Source organism: Alosa pseudoharengus, unplaced genomic scaffold (assembly GCF_046254945.1).
Source record: "Alosa pseudoharengus isolate Yale_2024_CS ecotype anadromous, Long Island Sound unplaced genomic scaffold, YU_APseudo_1.1 YU_APseudo_1.1_scf_20, whole genome shotgun sequence".
Taxonomy (NCBI): domain Eukaryota; kingdom Metazoa; phylum Chordata; class Actinopteri; order Clupeiformes; family Clupeidae; genus Alosa; species Alosa pseudoharengus.
In genome coordinates this window covers 31,649,381-31,668,167 of record NW_027468664.1, presented here as the reverse complement: position 1 = coordinate 31,668,167, position 18,787 = coordinate 31,649,381, and positions in this window count along the sequence as shown.

The following is an 18,787-nucleotide window of genomic DNA, read 5'->3' as shown; positions in this document are numbered from 1 at the left end:
CAGCTATCGGATTGGATCAAATCTTGAAAATGGGTTGTTCAAAGGGAAACAAGGATCCTGAAATTGGATTAGATCACATAATCTATTCTTGGTTTTGATCTGGATAAAACCTTCACTTTGTGTCGTTCAAAACTTTTGAGTTGGATTGGAATAAATTTGATGCATAAAATTAGGATTACCCTGTGCTGTAACATTATAGTGTGCTAACCTCCACAACCCAACAGTATTCTAACAATACTTGATTCTACAGGACTATTTATTTGTTGTGGATAAGATGAAGGGTTTGATAATGGAAGGCAGTGTTTCCCACAGAATTGAATTGTATTTGTGGTGGTGGGTTCTGTGTCGGAGTCAATAAGATAAACAGCGTATAATTATACAGTTATACTTGCCTTGCACTACAAGTCCATATTGACAAGTAGCTGTAATGCTGTAATGTTATAGTGTGCTAACCTCCACAACCCAACAGCATTCTATTCTAGTATGCTAACCTCCACAACCCAACAGTATTTTAACACTAATGCTTCAGGTGGGATTTGAACACTCAACATAAGGATGACCAGTACAAGGCATTATCCCACTAAGCCACTGTCAATCCTACATCTTTGCCAGTCACATTCACATGGTGAAAATGTGTATTGGTAAACACACAAGAAAAACTCCAAGTATACATTTGACAATAAAATGAAGGGCTTTCCTGAAAGAGAACACCTGAAAACGTTTGGAAATTCTGGGACAATTACACATTTGTAGAGAAGAACAGTAATGGATGAAATATAAATATGATAGACTTAATGATGAAGGAAAAATAGTAAACAAAGAAGTTCCCCTATATGTCTTCGAGTGTGTCGGCATTCTGATTCTTGGCAACTAATGAGTGTGAATGTTGATTGCCTGATGTCATTCGGGTGCTGTTCAATGGTGTGACTCTTCAATAACCAATAGCAAGTGCATCTTGAGCCTAAAGCTCTAGCAGGATTCGAACTCTCAACCTAACAAACACCAGCACTAGGCATTATCCCTCTGAGCCACTAACAATCCGACATATTAGGCAGTCACATTCACATGGTGAAAATGTGTGTTGGTAAACACACAAGAAAAACTCCAAGTATACATTTGACAATAAAATGAAGGGCTTTCCTGAAAGAGTACACCTGAAAACTTTTGGATATTCTGGGGCAATTAGACATTTATAGAGAAGAACAGTAATGGATGAAATATAAATATGATAGACTTAATGATGAAGGAAAAATAGTAAACAAAGAAGTTCCCCTATATGTCAGAGTGTGTCGGCATTCTGATTCTTGGCAACTAATGAGTGTGAATGTTAATTGCCTGATGTCATTCAGGTGCTGTTCAATGGTGTCAATCTTCAATAACCAATAGCATGTGCATCTTGAGCTTCAAGCTCTAGCAGGATTCGAACTCTCAACCTAACAAACACCAGCAGTGTGTAATGAGTGTGAATGTTAATTGCCTGATGTCATTCAGGTGCTGTTCAATGGTGTGACTCAGAAGGCTCAATGGTATGGAGTGATGACACGGAGATGGCAGGTTTCGGTGCAACACAAGTTAACTTTATTTGAGTTTCAATTCATCGGTTCTTTTGTTCTTTACTTGTATGTGTGCTGCATCAAAGAGGAAACAAACAGAAAATGGAGTAATCAGTGAAATGGGGTAAATCAGTACAGATCCCAACTCACAAACAAACCAATTGACATTTGAACAATAAACTGAAATCATATGGCTATATAAGGTACAACTAAACAATACTTGACATCCCAAGTCAACCAACATCACCTAATCATCTCTCACATGGGACTCAAACACACCAAACCAACAAACAAAGACCTTAACTTTACACATGATTGCAGAGCTACTCTACAAACTGATAAACATCACAAAAGTCATAGTGAGGGTGATTAAAGTGATGACTTACGTTAACTCAAAGACACACACAGAGCAGGACACACTGCAGTGCTGGGTTGAGATGAACAAAAGAGCGAACTGCGGGCGAGCAAACAATTTATCCTGGTCTGAGCCCCTGCTCCGGAGCTACAGGGTTTCCCAGCGGGTAAACTTTGGAAAGATTTGCAAAGATTTGGAAAAGATTTTTGAAAGACTACAGTCTCAGACCCTCTCACATCTAAAGACAAGTAGTAGACTTTTAAGTCACAGACTATGATTTTGCAATGACTAGGGATCTTGCAGGGTCACTATTTACAAGACTGCAACATGATTCCTTTAAATTATTACCCATTGTGCAATAGATAAACAGGAACTGAAAATTATAGCCTACTAAACTCAAAGTCGTATTTTCATGTTTCTGCAGCATTGTTTCATGCGTGACATCCTTAACCGATATAGAGTTGTTCTGTCAAGTGGAAGAGCCGACTAAATATGTATAAGAAATGACAAATATTATAAGAATAACAAATAATTATAGGCTACAGCTTATAATTATACAGTAATACTTGCCTTGCACTACAAGTCCATATTGACAAGTAGCTGTAATGTTATAGTGTGTTATCCTCCACAAACCAACAGCATTCTATTGTAGTATGCTAACATCCACAACTCACTAATGCTTCAAGTGGGATTTGAACTCTCAACCTAAGGATCACCAGTACAAGGCATTATCCCACTGAGCCACTGTCAATCCTACATGTTGCCCAGTCACATTCACATGGTGAAAATGTGTATTGGTAAACACACAAGAAAAACTCCAAGCATGGAGGGGCGATTAGACATTTGTAGAGATGAACACTAATAGATTAAATATAAATATGATAGACTTAATGATGAAGGAAAAATAGTAAACAAAGAAGTTCCCCTGAATGTCATAGAGTGTCTCGGCATTCTGATTCTTGGCAACTGATGAGTGTGAATGTTGATTGCCTGATGTCATTCAGGTGCTGTTCAATGGTGTGAATCTTCAATAACCAATAATTTTCGAGCTAGAGCCTAAAGCACTACCGGGGATTCGAACCCTCAACCTAACTAACACCAGCACTAGGCATTATCCCACTGAGCCACTGACAATCCGACATATTGGGTAGTCACATTCACATGGTGAAAATGTGTGTTGGTAAACACACAAGAAAAACTCCAAGTATACATTTGACAATAAAATGAAGGGCTTTCCTGAAAAAATACACCTGAAAACTTTTGGATATTCTGGGGCAATTAGACATTTATAGAGAAGAACAGTAATGGATGAAATATAAATATGATAGACTTAATGATGAAGGAAAAATAGTAAACAAAGAAGTTCCCCTATATGTCATAGAGTGTGTCGGCATTCTGATTCTTGGCAACTAATGAGTGTGAATGTTAATTGTCTGATGTCATTCAGGTGCTGTTCAATAGTGTGAATCTTCAATAACCAATAGCATGTGCATCTTGAGCCTAAAGCTCTAGCAGGATTCGAACTCTCAACCTAACAAACACCAGCACTAGGCATTATCCCACTCAGCCACTGACAATCATACACATTGAGCAGTCACATTCAAATGGTGAAAATGTGTGTTGGCAAACACACAACATCAAGAAAATTCCTAGCATACATTTGACAATAGAATTAAGGGCTTTATAAAAAAGAGTACATATCTGAAAATGTGCACTGTTAATGGTATCCACCCAATGATGGTTGTATGGTTGTTATCCAAGAAAAAAAATTTACTCATATAGGAATATAGGTGATATAGGAGAAATGGGCTGAGTGGTCGAACTTTATTGGCCTATATCTCTGAAATGGAACAACGTATCCAAATTCTTTTGATAACTTTTGTGAGGCTTTGTCTAAACATTGTCTGTGAGAATTTTGGTGAAGATTTGATAATTTTTGAAGCCTGTGAAACTTTTTATGATGTTTGGCTTTTCTCTGAAATTGTGGCAAAAGTAAACATTTTTAGAGCATAAGACCAGGGTGAAAAAGATGCATCTGAATGTAGAGATTAATATGATGAAAGAATTTTGAGTCTAGGTGAATCTGGTAAGGAGAAATAAGCGTTTTTGACAAGAGCGCCACCTTTGGGTGCAGTACCCCAAATTTGGGTTATGGGTAGTGGGGGGTACTGGTAACAATACTTGAAAATGTCAAGTTTCTAGGACTTACGGTTTATAGGAATATAGGTGATCTAGGAAAAAAGGCCTAAGTGGTCTAACTTTATTGGCCTATATCTCTGAAATGGAACAAAATATCAAAATTCTGAGCGATAACTTTTGTGAGGCTTGGTCTAAACATTGTCTGTGAGAATTTTGGTGAAGATTCGATTCTTTTTGAAGAGTGTGAAACTTTTTATAATGTTTGGATTTTCCATGAAATTGTGGAAAAAGTAAACATTTGTAGACCATAAGACCAGGGCCAAAAAGATGCATCTGAGTTTAGAGATTAATATTCTGAAATAATTTTGAGTCTAGGTAAATCTGGTAAGGAGAAATAAGCATAATTAACTTTTTTTTTCAATAGCGCCACCTTTGGGTGCAGTACCCCAAATTTTGGGTTATGGGTAGAGGGGGGTACTGGTAACCATACCTGAAAATTTCAAGAGTTTTGGAGTTACGGTTTAGGCTGCAGTATGACTTTTACAGAATTTTGGCCAAAAAATGAACGGTACAGAAACAATAGGGTTCCTGCAGCTACGCTGCTCGGACCCCTAAATATAGCTGCAAGCAGCAATGAGGGGGCCAAGCAGAATAGGCCGGAGTAGCCACGGCGACAAGATAGAACTCAGCAGACATCGTGATCAACACTTTCAACAAGTGTCACATCAAACATAACTGATTTTGTAGGGCTGAAACAGGGCTGAGTATTGCCACCGCCTCCGCGAGCCAGCACCCCCACCTAATCACCCCTGCCCGTCCCACCCCGTCCCGCCCTACCACGCACGCATTAGAATGAACTGGATGGAACATGTTGTCATCAGTTTCACATCCAAAAATAAAAGATTGATAAAACACATCGCAACTACAGATCAAAATGCAATATTGCTAATTGCAGCACCCCCTACAGGTCAAAGGTCAACACATTTTTTGAGCGTCCTCCTAATGGGGTCCTGAACCTATGTAGTAAGTTTGGTTATGATACATGGTAGGGTTGCTGAGATATGAGCTCACTTCCTGTTTGGCGGCTTCGCCGCAAGTTTCGATTGGCTGTTACAGCCGAATGCTACTGTCAATCGTTCTGAAATGCGAGGCACTGATAAGGCATGGTCTGAAGATGGTCTCTGCCAATTTTGGTGAGGATCTGTTGAAATTTGTGACCTGCGAAAATTTGTACGTGTTTTTAATTAAATCCAATATGGCGGCCGAAGCAATTATGATGACATCACAAGTTGGCTTGGGTCGGCCTAAGGACCTCCAACAGTATTACCAGACACCACTAGTGCATTTTAATTCTAAGCACAACTGCAGCTACAGGCCAAAAGACATGTTTCTTAATTACAGCGCCCCCTAGAGGTCAAAGGTCACCAGATTTCTTGAGCGTCCCCCCGATTGGGTCCGGAGTCCATGGACCAAGTTTGGCTTTGATACATGCAAGGGTTGCTGAGATATGAGCTCACTTCCTGTTTGGCGGCTTCGCCGCATATTTCGATTGGCTGTTACGGGCGAACGGTTTGAGTTCCGAAGACGAAAAGGAGTATCTTTTGTGAGGCTTGGGCTGAAGATCATGTGTGTCAAGTTTGGTGATGATCGGACAAAATTTGTGACCTGTGAAGAATTAGTTTCACTTTCACTAAAATTCAAAATGGCGGAAAATCCATCATGGCGGAAAATGATGTCATGGTGCGTTGAACTCGGCTTGGTCCAAGGATTCCAACGATACCTCATTTTTGACAATTGGGCCTATGGGTCAAAAGTTACGTGCGTGAACGCACGTCCAACTTTGGCCTGTTGGTGGCGCTAGAGCGCTCAAGGTGTCGGCATGAATCTTGGTGAAATTAATCATTGGCCTGTTCCCAATCAGTGTGCCAAATTTCACAACTTTTCACCAGACGGTTCTATGGGCTGCCATAGACTCCAATGGCAGAGGAAAGATGTTAAATAATAATAATAATAAATATAGCTGCAAGCAGCAATGCGGGGGCCAAGCAGTGCGCTATAGCAGGAATGGCGTTGCCATGGCAGGAGCAAGCACTCACAGCAAGTTTGATTGCAATTGGATAAAGAACGGCTGAGAAATAAGCTCATTTACTTTGTTAGAGCGCCCCTAGATGCCAAATTACACCAATGTCCTTGTGTGTTCTCACAATCAGCTACCATGTCCCTCTACCAAGTTTGGACTTCATACACCAAAGTGTTGCTGAGATGTGAGCTCACATTCTTTATTACAGCACCCCTAGAGGTCAAATGAGACCACTTTCCTTACATGTCCTCACAATCAGCTAATATGTCCATGTATCAAGTTTGGACTTCATACAACGAAGCGTTGCTGAGATTTGAGCCCACTTCCTGTATTACAGCGCCCCCTATAGATGCCAAATGATGCCAATTTCCTACTGTGTCCTCACAATCAGATACCAAGTCCCTGTACCAAGTTTGGACTTCATACATCAAAGAATTGCTGAGATACAAGCTCACATCCTGTATTGCAGCGCCCCCTGTAGAGGCCAAATGACGCCAGTTTCCTAGTGCATCCCCACAATCAGGTACCAAGTCTCTATACCAAGTTTGGACTTCGTACATCAAAGCGTTGCTGAGATACAAGCTCACTTCCTGTATTGCAGCGCCCCCTATAGAGGCCAAATGATGCCAATTTCCTAGGGCGTCCTCACAATCAGATACCAAGTCCCTGTACTAAGTTTGGACTTCATACATTAAAGCGTAGCCGAGATGTTAGCCCACTTCCTGTTTGGCGGCATCGTCGCCATGTGTGATTGACTGTCACGGGCAAATAAACTTGAAATTAAAAAATCTGACAAGTATTGTTTGTGTGGCTCGGTCTGAAGATCATCTCCGCCAAGTTCTGTGAAAATCGGATGAAATTTGTAACCGCTGAAACTTTTCATAGAGTTTGGACTAAATCCAATATGGCGGAGGTCCAATATGGCGGAAAGTGACGGGATAGGGGTCGATGAACTCAAGATTGTTCAAGGATTCAGACGCTACCTCAATTGTGAAAATTAGACAAAAGAGTCAAGGATCACGAGCATGAACGCATGTCCAGCTTTGAACTGGTGGTGGCGCTAGAGTGTTCAATGTATATGCACGAAAATTGGTGCGAGTGATTGGGGCAGTGTCCTGACTAATGGTATCAAGTCTTGTTATGTTAACTCAAAGCGTCACCTAGATGTTTGTCCACTTCCTGTTTGGTGGCTTCATTGCCATATTGGATTGGCTGTCACGAGCAAACAAAAATGAAATTAAAAAATCTGACCAGTATCGTTTGTGTGGCTCGGTCTGAAGATCATCTCCTCCAAGTTCTGTGAAAATCGGATGAAATTTGTAACCGCTGAAACTTTTCGTAGAGTTTGGACTAAATCCAATATGGCGGAGGTCCAATATGGCGGAAAGTGACGGGATAGGGGTCATTGAACTTAGGTCGGTCCAGGGATTCCAACGGTGCCTGATATGTGAAAATCGGACGTACCATTCAATGGTCACATGCATGAATGCAATCCAGGTTCGACCCATTGGTGGCGCTAGAGTGTTGGGCATAGAGTTCTGGAAATTGGTGAGAGTGATCATGGGACAGTGCTGAATCAGTGTGCCTAATTTCATAACTTTAGACCCAGCGGTTCAATTTTCGGCCAGATTTTGACCTGTTGGTGGCGCTAGATGGCTGGGTTTAGAGGTCCGTAAATGAGTGTGAATGGTCAGTGGAGTGTCCCGAAACTTTCTGCCAAAAAATCTGCACTTTTTAGCCAGGCGTTCTATGGGCTGCCATAGACTCCAATGGCAGAAGTGTAATAATAGGAAAAGCTAGTAACTCAATGGGTGCCTTCGCAGCTTCGCTGCTTGGCCCCCAAATATAGCTGCAAGCAGCAATGCGGGGGCCAAGCAGTGCGCTATAGCAGGAATGGCGTTGCCATGGCAGGAGCAAGCACTCACAGCAAGTTTGATTGCAATTGGATAAAGAACGGCTGAGAAATAAGCTCATTTACTTTGTTAGAGCGCCCCTAGATGCCAAATTACACCAATGTCCTTGTGTGTTCTCACAATCAGCTACCATGTCCCTCTACCAAGTTTGGACTTCATACACCAAAGTGTTGCTGAGATGTGAGCTCACATTCTTTATTACAGCACCCCTAGAGGTCAAATGAGACCACTTTCCTTACATGTCCTCACAATCAGCTAATATGTCCATGTATCAAGTTTGGACTTCATACAACGAAGCGTTGCTGAGATTTGAGCCCACTTCCTGTATTACAGCGCCCCCTATAGATGCCAAATGATGCCAATTTCCTACTGTGTCCTCACAATCAGATACCAAGTCCCTGTACCAAGTTTGGACTTCATACATCAAAGAATTGCTGAGATACAAGCTCACATCCTGTATTGCAGCGCCCCCTGTAGAGGCCAAATGACGCCAGTTTCCTAGTGCATCCCCACAATCAGGTACCAAGTCTCTATACCAAGTTTGGACTTCGTACATCAAAGCGTTGCTGAGATACAAGCTCACTTCCTGTATTGCAGCGCCCCCTATAGAGGCCAAATGATGCCAATTTCCTAGGGCGTCCTCACAATCAGATACCAAGTCCCTGTACTAAGTTTGGACTTCATACATTAAAGCGTAGCCGAGATGTTAGCCCACTTCCTGTTTGGCGGCATCGTCGCCATGTGTGATTGACTGTCACGGGCAAATAAACTTGAAATTAAAAAATCTGACAAGTATTGTTTGTGTGGCTCGGTCTGAAGATCATCTCCGCCAAGTTCTGTGAAAATCGGATGAAATTTGTAACCGCTGAAACTTTTCATAGAGTTTGGACTAAATCCAATATGGCGGAGGTCCAATATGGCGGAAAGTGACGGGATAGGGGTCGATGAACTCAAGATTGTTCAAGGATTCAGACGCTACCTCAATTGTGAAAATTAGACAAAAGAGTCAAGGATCACGAGCATGAACGCATGTCCAGCTTTGAACTGGTGGTGGCGCTAGAGTGTTCAATGTATATGCACGAAAATTGGTGCGAGTGATTGGGGCAGTGTCCTGACTAATGGTATCAAGTCTTGTTATGTTAACTCAAAGCGTCACCTAGATGTTTGTCCACTTCCTGTTTGGTGGCTTCATTGCCATATTGGATTGGCTGTCACGAGCAAACAAAAATGAAATTAAAAAATCTGACCAGTATCGTTTGTGTGGCTCGGTCTGAAGATCATCTCCTCCAAGTTCTGTGAAAATCGGATGAAATTTGTAACCGCTGAAACTTTTCGTAGAGTTTGGACTAAATCCAATATGGCGGAGGTCCAATATGGCGGAAAGTGACGGGATAGGGGTCATTGAACTTAGGTCGGTCCAGGGATTCCAACGGTGCCTGATATGTGAAAATCGGACGTACCATTCAATGGTCACATGCATGAATGCAATCCAGGTTCGACCCATTGGTGGCGCTAGAGTGTTGGGCATAGAGTTCTGGAAATTGGTGAGAGTGATCATGGGACAGTGCTGAATCAGTGTGCCTAATTTCATAACTTTAGACCCAGCGGTTCAATTTTCGGCCAGATTTTGACCTGTTGGTGGCGCTAGATGGCTGGGTTTAGAGGTCCGTAAATGAGTGTGAATGGTCAGTGGAGTGTCCCGAAACTTTCTGCCAAAAAATCTGCACTTTTTAGCCAGGCGTTCTATGGGCTGCCATAGACTCCAATGGCAGAAGTGTAATAATAGGAAAAGCTAGTAACTCAATGGGTGCCTTCGCAGCTTCGCTGCTTGGCCCCCAAATATAGCTGCAAGCAGCAATGCGGGGGCCTAGCAGAGCGCTATAGAGCAGAGTGCAGAGCAAGCACTCAGCAGCAAGAGGACAAATTACACCAACGTCTTTGTGCGTTCTCACAATCAGCTACCATGTCCCTCTACCAAGTTTGGACTTCATACACCAAAGTGTTGCTGAGATGTGAGCTCACTTTCTTTATTACAGCCCCCCTAGAGGCCAAATAAGACCACTTTCCTTCATGTCCTCACAATCAGCTAATATGTCCCTGTACCAAATTTGGACTTCATACACCGAAGTGTTGCTGAGATACGAGCTCATTTCCTGTATTACAGCGCCCCCTATAGAGGCTAAATGATGCCAATTTCCTAGTGTGTCATCATAATCAGGTAACAGGTCCTTATACCAAGTTTGGACTTTGTACACCAAAGCGTTGCTGAGATACAAGCTCACTTCCTGTATTACAGCGCCCCCTATAGAGGGCACATGATGCCAATTTCCTAGTGCGTCCTCACTATCAGATACCAAGTCCCTGTACCAAGTTTGGACTTCATACATTAAAGCATGGCCGAGATGTTAGCCCACTTCCTGTTTGGTGGCTTCATCGCCATATTTGATTGGCTGTCACGGGCAAACAAAAATGAAATTAAAAAATCTGACAAGTATCGTTTGTGCGGCTCGGTCTGAAGATCATCTCCGACAAGTTCTGTGAAAATCGGATGAAATTTGTAACCGCTGAAACTTTTCGTAGAGTTTGGACTAAATCCAATATGGCGGAGGTCCAATATGGCAGAAAGTGACGTAATAGGGGTCATTGAACTTAGGTCAGTCCATGGATTCCAACGATGCCTGATATGTGAAAATCGGACGCACCGTTCAATGGTCACATGCGTGAATGCAATCCAGGTTCGACCCATTGGTGGCGCTAGAGTGTGGGGCATAGAGTTCTGGAAATTGGTGAGAGTGATCATGGGACAGTGCTGAATCAGTGTGCCAAATTTCATAACTTTAGACCCAGCGGTTCAATTTTTGGCCAGATTTTGACCTGTTGGTGGCGCTAGATGGCTGGGTTTAGAGGTCCGTAAATGAGTGTGAATGGTCAGTGGAGTGTCCCGAAACTTTCTGCCAAAAAATCTGCACTTTTTAGCCAGGCGTTCTATGGGCTGCCATAGACTCCAATGGCAGATGTGTAATAATAATAATAGGAAAAGCTAGTAACTCAATGGGTGCCTTCGCAGCTTCGCTGCTTGGCCCCCAAATATAGCTGCAAGCAGCAATGAGGGGGCCAAGCAGATTAGGCCGGAGTAGCCACGGCGACAAGATAGAACTCAGCAGACACCCGCGATTAACACTTTCAACAAGTGTCACATCAAATCATAGCTGATTTTGTAGGGCTGAAACACGGCTGAGTATTGCCACCGCCTCTGCCAGCCAGCCCCCCCCACCTAATCACCCCTGCCCGTCCCACCCCGTCCTGCCCCGGCCCGCCCTTGCACGCACGCACACATTAGAATGAACTGGATGGAACATGTTGTAATCAGTTTCACATCAAAAAATAAAAGATCGATAAAACACATCAGCAACTACAGATCAAAATGCAATATTGCTAATTGCAGCACCACCTACAGGTCAAAGGTCACCAAAGTTTTTGAGCGTCCTTCTAATGGGGTCATGAATCCAGATAGTAAATTTGGTTATGATACATGGCAGGGTTGTTGAGATATGAGCTCACTTCCTGTTTGGCGGCTTCGCCACCAATTTTGATTGACTGTTACGAGCGAATGCTTTTGCCAATTGTTCCAGAAAGCAATATATTGATAGATTATGGTCTGAAGATGGTCTCTGCCAATTTTGGTGAGGATCCGCTGAAATTTGTGACCTGTGAAAACTTGTACGTGTTTTTGATTAAATCCAATATGGCGGCCGAAGCAATTATGATGACATCACAAGTTCGCTTGGGTCGGCCTAAGGACCTCCAACAGTATTATCAGACACCACTAGTGCATTTTAATTCCGAACACAACAGCAGCTACAGGCCAAAAGGCATGTTTCTTAATTACAGCGCCCCCTAGAGGTCAAAGGTCACCAGATTTATTGAGTGTCCCCCTGATTGGGTCCTGAGTCTATGAACCCAGTTTGGCTTTGATACATGCAAGGGTTGCTGAGATATGAGCTCACTTCCTGTTTGGCGGCTTTGCCGCAAATTTCGATTGGCTGTTACAGCCGAATGCTTCAGTCAATTGTTCCAGAAAGCAATGCACTGATAAGGCATGGTCTGAAGATGGTCTCTGCCAATTTTGGTGAGGATCAGCTGAAATTTGTGACTTGCGAATACTTATTCATGTTTTTGATTAAATTCAATATGGCGACCAAATCAATTACGATGACATCACAAGTTGGCTTGGGTCGGCCTAAGGACCATCCACAGTATTGTCAGACACCACTAGTGCGTTTTAATTCTAAGCACAATAGCAGCTACAGGCATATAGGCATATTTCTTAATTACAGCGCCCCCTAGAGGTCAAAGGTCACCAGATTTTTTGAGTGCCCTACTGATGGGGTTATGAGTCCATGTACTAAGTTTGGTTATGACAGATGAAAGGGTTGCTGAGATATGAGCTCACTTCCTGTTTGGCGGCTTCGCGGCATATTTCGTTTGGCTGTTACGGGCAAACAGTTTTAGTTCCGAAGACGAAAAGGAGTATCTTTTGTGCGGCTTGGTCTGAAGATCATGTGTGTCAGGTTTGGTGTGGATCGGACAAAATTTGTGACCTGTGAAAACTTTTTAGTGTTTTTGATGAAATCCAAAATGGCGGAAAATCCATCATGGCGGAAAATGACGTCATAGGGTGCGTTGAACTCGGCTTGGTCCAAGGATTCCAACGATACCTCATTTTTGACAATTGGCCCTATGGGTCAAAAGTTACGTGCGTGAATGCACGTCCAACTTTGGCCTGTTGGTGGCGCTAGAGCCCTCAAGGTGCCGGCATGAATCTTGGTGAAATGAATCATTGGCCTGTCCTCAATCAGTGTGCCAAATTTCACAACTTTTCACCAGACGGTTCTATGGGCTGCCATAGACTCCAATGGCAGAGGAAAGATGTTAAATAATAATAAGAAATCATAGAAACACAATGGGTGCCTTCGCAGCTTCGCTGCTTGGCCCCCAATAATAAGAAATCATAGAAACACAATGGGTGCCTTCGCAGCTTCGCTGCTTGGCCCCCAATAAGAACAAATAGAAACACAATGGGTGCCTTCGCAGCTTCGCTGCTTGGCCCCCAAATATAGCTGCAAGCAGCAATGAGGGGGCCAAGCAGAATAGGCCGGAGTAGCCACGGTGACAAAATAGAACTCAGCAGACACCCGGGATCAACAGGGCTGAAACAGGGCTGAGTATTGCCACCGCCTCCGCCAGCCAGCCCCCCCCACCTAATCACCCCAGCCCGTCCCACCCCGTCCTGCCCTGCCCTGCCCTGCCCTTGCATGCACGCATTAGAATTAACTGGATGGAACATGTTGTCATCAGTTTCACATCAAAAAATAAAAGATTGATAAAACACATCAGCAACTACAGATCAAAATGCAATATTGCTAATTGCAGCACCCCCTACAGGTCAAAGGTCACCGAATATTTTGAGCGTCCTCCTAATGGGGTCATGAATCTATGTAGTAAGTTTGGTTATGATACATGGCAGGGTTGCTGAGATATGAGCTCACTTCCTGTTTGGCGGCTTCGCCACCAATTTCAATTTGCTGTTACGGAAGAATGCTTCTGTCAATTGTTCCAGAAAGCAATGCACTGATAAGGCATGGGCTGAAGATGGTATCTGCCAATTTTGGTGCAGATCCGCTGAAATTTGTGACCTGCGAAAACTTGTACGTGTTTTTGATTAAATCCAATATGGCGGCCGAATCAATTACGATGACATCACAAGTTTGCTTTGGTCGGACTAAGGACCTCCAACAGTATTACCAGACACCACTAGTGTGTTTTAATTCTAAGCACAACAGCAGCTACAGGCCAAAAGGCATGTTTCTAAATTACAGCGCCCCCTAGAGGTCAAAGGTCACCAGATTTCTTGAGCGTCCCCCTGATTGGGTCCTGAGTCCATGTGCAAAGTTTGGTTATGATAGATTAATGGGTTGCTGAGATATGAGCTCACTTCCTGTTTGGCGGCTTCGCCGCAAATTTTGATTGGCAGTTATGGGCAAACGGTTTTAGTTCCGAAGACGAAAAGGAGTATCTTTTGTGAGGCTTAGTCTGAAGATCATGTGTGTCAGGTTTGGTGTCGATTGGACAAAATTTGTGACCTGTGATAACTTTTTAGTGTTTTTGATTAAATCCAATATGGCGGCCAAATCAATTACGATGACATCACAAGTTGGCTTGGGTCGGCCTAAGGACCTCCAACAGTATTACCAGACACCACTAGTGTGTTTTAATTCTAAGCACAACAGCAGCTACAGGCCAAAAGTCATGTTTCTTAATTACAGCGCCCCCTAGAGGTCAAAGGTCACCAGATTTCTTGAGCGTCCCCCTGATCGGGTCCTGAGTCCATGGACTAAGTTTGGTTATGATAGATGAATAGGTTGTTGAGATATGAGCTCACTTCCTGTTTGGCGGCTTCGCCGCAAATTTCGATTGGCTGTTACGCGCGAACGGTTTTAGTTCCGAAGACAAAAAGCAATGCATTAATGAGGCATGGTCTGTAGACGATATCTGTGAAGTTTGGTGTCGATCGGACAAAATTTGTGACCTCTGATACGTTTTAAGTGATTTTGATGAAATCCAAAATGGCGGAAAATCCATCATGGCGGAAAATGACGTCATAGGGTGCGTTGAACTCGGCTTGGTCCAAGGATTCCAACGATACCTAATTTTTGACAATCGGGTCAACAAGTCAGAAGTTACGTGCGTGAACGCAAGTCCAATTTTGGCCTGTTGGTGGCGCTAGACAGCGGGAGGTGCGGACTTGAAACTTGGTGAAATGAATCATGGGGCACTGCCTAATTAGTGTGCCAAATTTCACAACTTTTCACCAGACGGTTCTATGGGCTGCCATAGACTTCAATGGCAGAGGAAAGAGTGTGTAATAATAATAATAGGAAAAGCTAGAAACACAATGGGTGCCTTCGCAGCTTCGCTGCTTGGCCCCCAATAATAATAAGAACAAATAGAAACACAATGGGTGCCTTCGCAGCTTCGCTGCTTGGCCCCCAATAAGAACAAATAGAAACACAATGGGTGCCTTCGCAGCTTCGCTGCTTGGCCCCCAAATATAGCTGCAAGCAGCAATGAGGGGGCCAAGCAGTATAGGCCGGAGTAGCCACGGCGACAAGATAGAACTCAGCAGACACACTTACACTTTCACACTTTCAACAAGTGTCACATCAAAACATAGCTGATTTTGTAGGGCTGAAACAGGGCTGAGTATTGCCACCACCTAAGCCAGCCAGCCCCACACCTAATCACCCCAGCCCGTCCCACCCCGTCCTGCCCCGCCCCGCCCTTGCACACACGCACGCATTAGAATAAACTGGATGGAACATGTTGTCATCAGTTTCACATCAAAAATAAAAGATCAATAAAACACATCAGCAACTACAGATCAAAATGCAATATTGCTAATTGCAGCACCCCCTACAGGTCAAAGGTCACCAACGTTTTTGAGCGTCCTCCTAATGGGGTCATGAATCCATGTAGTAAGTTTGGTTATGATACATGGCAGGGTTGCTGAGATATGAACTCACTTCCTGTTTGGCGGCTTCGCCACCAATTTCGATTGGCTGTTACGGGCGAATGCTTTTGTCAATTGTTCCAGAAAGAAATATATTGATAGGTTATGGTCTGAAGATGGTCTCTGCCAATTTTGGTGAGGATCCGCTGAAATTTGTGACCTGCGAAAACTTGTACGTGTTTTTGATTAAATCCAATATGGCGGCCGAATCAATTACGATGACATCACAAGTTGGCTTGGGTCGGCCTAAGGACCTCCAACAGTATTACCAGACACCACTAGTGTGTTTTAATTCTAAGCACAACAGCAGCTACAGGCCAAAAGGCATGTTTCTAAATTACAGCGCCCCCTAGAGGTCAAAGGTCACCAGATTTCTTGAGCGTCCCCCTGATTGGGTCCTGAGTCCATGTGCAAAGTTTGGTTATGATAGATTAATGGGTTGCTGAGATATGAGCTCACTTCCTGTTTGGCGGCTTCGCCGCAAATTTTGATTGGCAGTTATGGGCAAACGGTTTTAGTTCCGAAGACGAAAAGGAGTATCTTTTGTGAGGCTTAGTCTGAAGATCATGTGTGTCAGGTTTGGTGTCGATTGGACAAAATTTGTGACCTGTGATAACTTTTTAGTGTTTTTGATTAAATCCAATATGGCGGCCAAATCAATTACGATGACATCACAAGTTGGCTTGGGTCGGCCTAAGGACCTCCAACAGTATTACCAGACACCACTAGTGCGTTTTAATTCTAAGCACAACAGCAGCTACAGGCCAAAAGGCATGTTTCTAAATTACAGCGCCCCCTAGAGGTCAAAGGTCACCAGATTTCTTGAGCGTCCCCCTGATTGGGTCCTGAGTCCATGTACAAAGTTTGGTTATGATAGATCAATGGGTTGCTGAGATATGAGCTCACTTCCTGTTTGGCGGCTTCGCCGCAATATTTGATTGGCTGTTACGTGCGAACGGTTTTAGTTCCAAAGACGAAAAGGAGTATCTTTTGTGAGGCTTGGTCTGAAGATCATGTGTGTCAAGTTTGGTGGCGATCGGACAAAATTTGTGACCTGTGAAAACTTTTTAGTGTTTTTGATTAAATCCAAAATGGCGGAAAATCCATCATGGCGGAAAATGACGTCATAGGGTGCGTTGAACTCGGCTTGGTCCAAGGATTCCAACGATATCTCATTTTTGACAATCGGCCATACGGGTCAAAAGTTACGTGCGTGAACGCATGTCCAACTTTGGCCTGTTGGTGGCGCTAGAGTGCTCAAGGTGCCGGTATGAAACTTGGTGAAATTATTCATGAGACTGTCCTCAATCAGTGTGCCAATTTTCACAACTTTTCACCAGACGGTTCTATGGGCTGCCATAGACTTCCATGGCGGAATAATAATAATAAGAACAAAGAGAAACACAATGGGTGCCTTCGCAGCTTCGCTGCTTGGCCCCCAAATATAGCTGCAAGCAGCAATGAGGGGGCCAAGCAGTATAGGCCAGAGTAGCCATGGTGACAAGATTAAACTCAGCAGATACCCGCCATCAACACTTTCAACAAGTGTCACATCAAAATATAACTGACTTTGTAGGGCTGAAACAGAGTATTGCCGATGCCGCCTCCGCCAGCCAGCCCCCCCACCTAATCACCCCTGCCCGTCCCACCCCGTCCCGCCCCGCCCCGCTGTTGCACGGACACATTAGAATGAACTGGATGGAACATGTTGTCATCAGTTTCACATCAAAAAATAAAAGATTGATAAAACACATCAGCAACTACTGATTAAAAGGCAATTGCTAATTGCAGCACCCCCTACAGTTCAAAGGTCACCAGATTTCTTGGGCGTCCCCCTGATTGGGTCCTGAGTCCATGCACCAAGTTTGGCTTTGATACATGCAAGGGTTGCTGAGATATGAGTTCACTTCCTGTTTGGCGGCTTCGCCACCAATTTCGATTGGCTGTTACGGGCGAATGCTTTTGTCAATTTTTCCAAAAAGCAATGCACTGATAAGGCATGGTCTGAAGATGGTCTCTGCCAATTTTGGTGAGGATCCGCTAAAATTTGTGACCTGCGAGAACTTGTACGTATTTTTGATTAAATCCAATATGGCGGCCGAATCAATTATGATGACATCACAAGTTGGCTTGGGTCGGCCTAAGGACCTCCAACAGTATTACCAGACACCACTAGTGCGTTTTAATTCTAAGCACAACAGCAGCTACAGGCCAAAAGGCATGTTTCTAAATTACAGCGCCCCCTAGAGGTCAAAGGTCACCAGATTTCTTGAGCGTCCCCCTGATTGGGTTCTGAGTCCATGTACAAAGTTTGGTTATGATAGATTAATGGGTTGCTGAGATATGAGCTCACTTCCTGTTTGGCGGCTTCGCCGCAAATTTTGATTGGCTGTTACGGGCAAACGGTTTTAGTTCCGAAGACGAAAAGGAGTATCTTTTGTGAGGATTGGTCTGAAGAGCATGTGTGTCAGGTTTGGTGTCGATTGGACAAAATTTGTGACCTGTGAAAACCTTTTAGTGTTTTTGATTAAATCCAAAATGGCGGAAAATCCATCATGGCGGAAAATGACGTCATAGGGTGCGTTGAACTCGGCTTGGTCCAAGGATTCCAACGATACCTCATTTTTGACAATCAGCCATACGGGTCAAAAGTTACGTGTGTGAACGCAAGTCCAACTTTGGCCTGTTGGTGGCGCTAGAGTGCTTGAGGTGCCATCATGAAACTTGCTGACATTAATCATTGGACTGTCCCTAATCAGTGTGCCAAATTTCACAACTTTTCACCAGACGGTTCTATGGGCTGCCATTGACTTCAATGGCGGAATAATAATAATAATAAATATAACCGCAAGCGGTGATTTACGGGGTCCGAGCAAAACGAACATGATGGCATAGCTTTTTAGTTTTACATATGCTTTGATTGTTTGGGCACAATTGTTCAAAAGAAACGTGATCGGATTTCGGTTATCGGATTTCAGTTACCGGATTTCAGCTATCGGATTGGATCGATCAAATCTTGAAAATGGGTTGTTCAAACGGAAACAAGGATCCTGAAATTGGATTAGATCACATAATCTATTCTTGGTTTTGATCTGGATAAAACCTTCACTTTGTGTCGTTCAACACTTTTGAGTTGGATTGGAATAAATTTGATGCATAAAATTAGGATTACCCTGT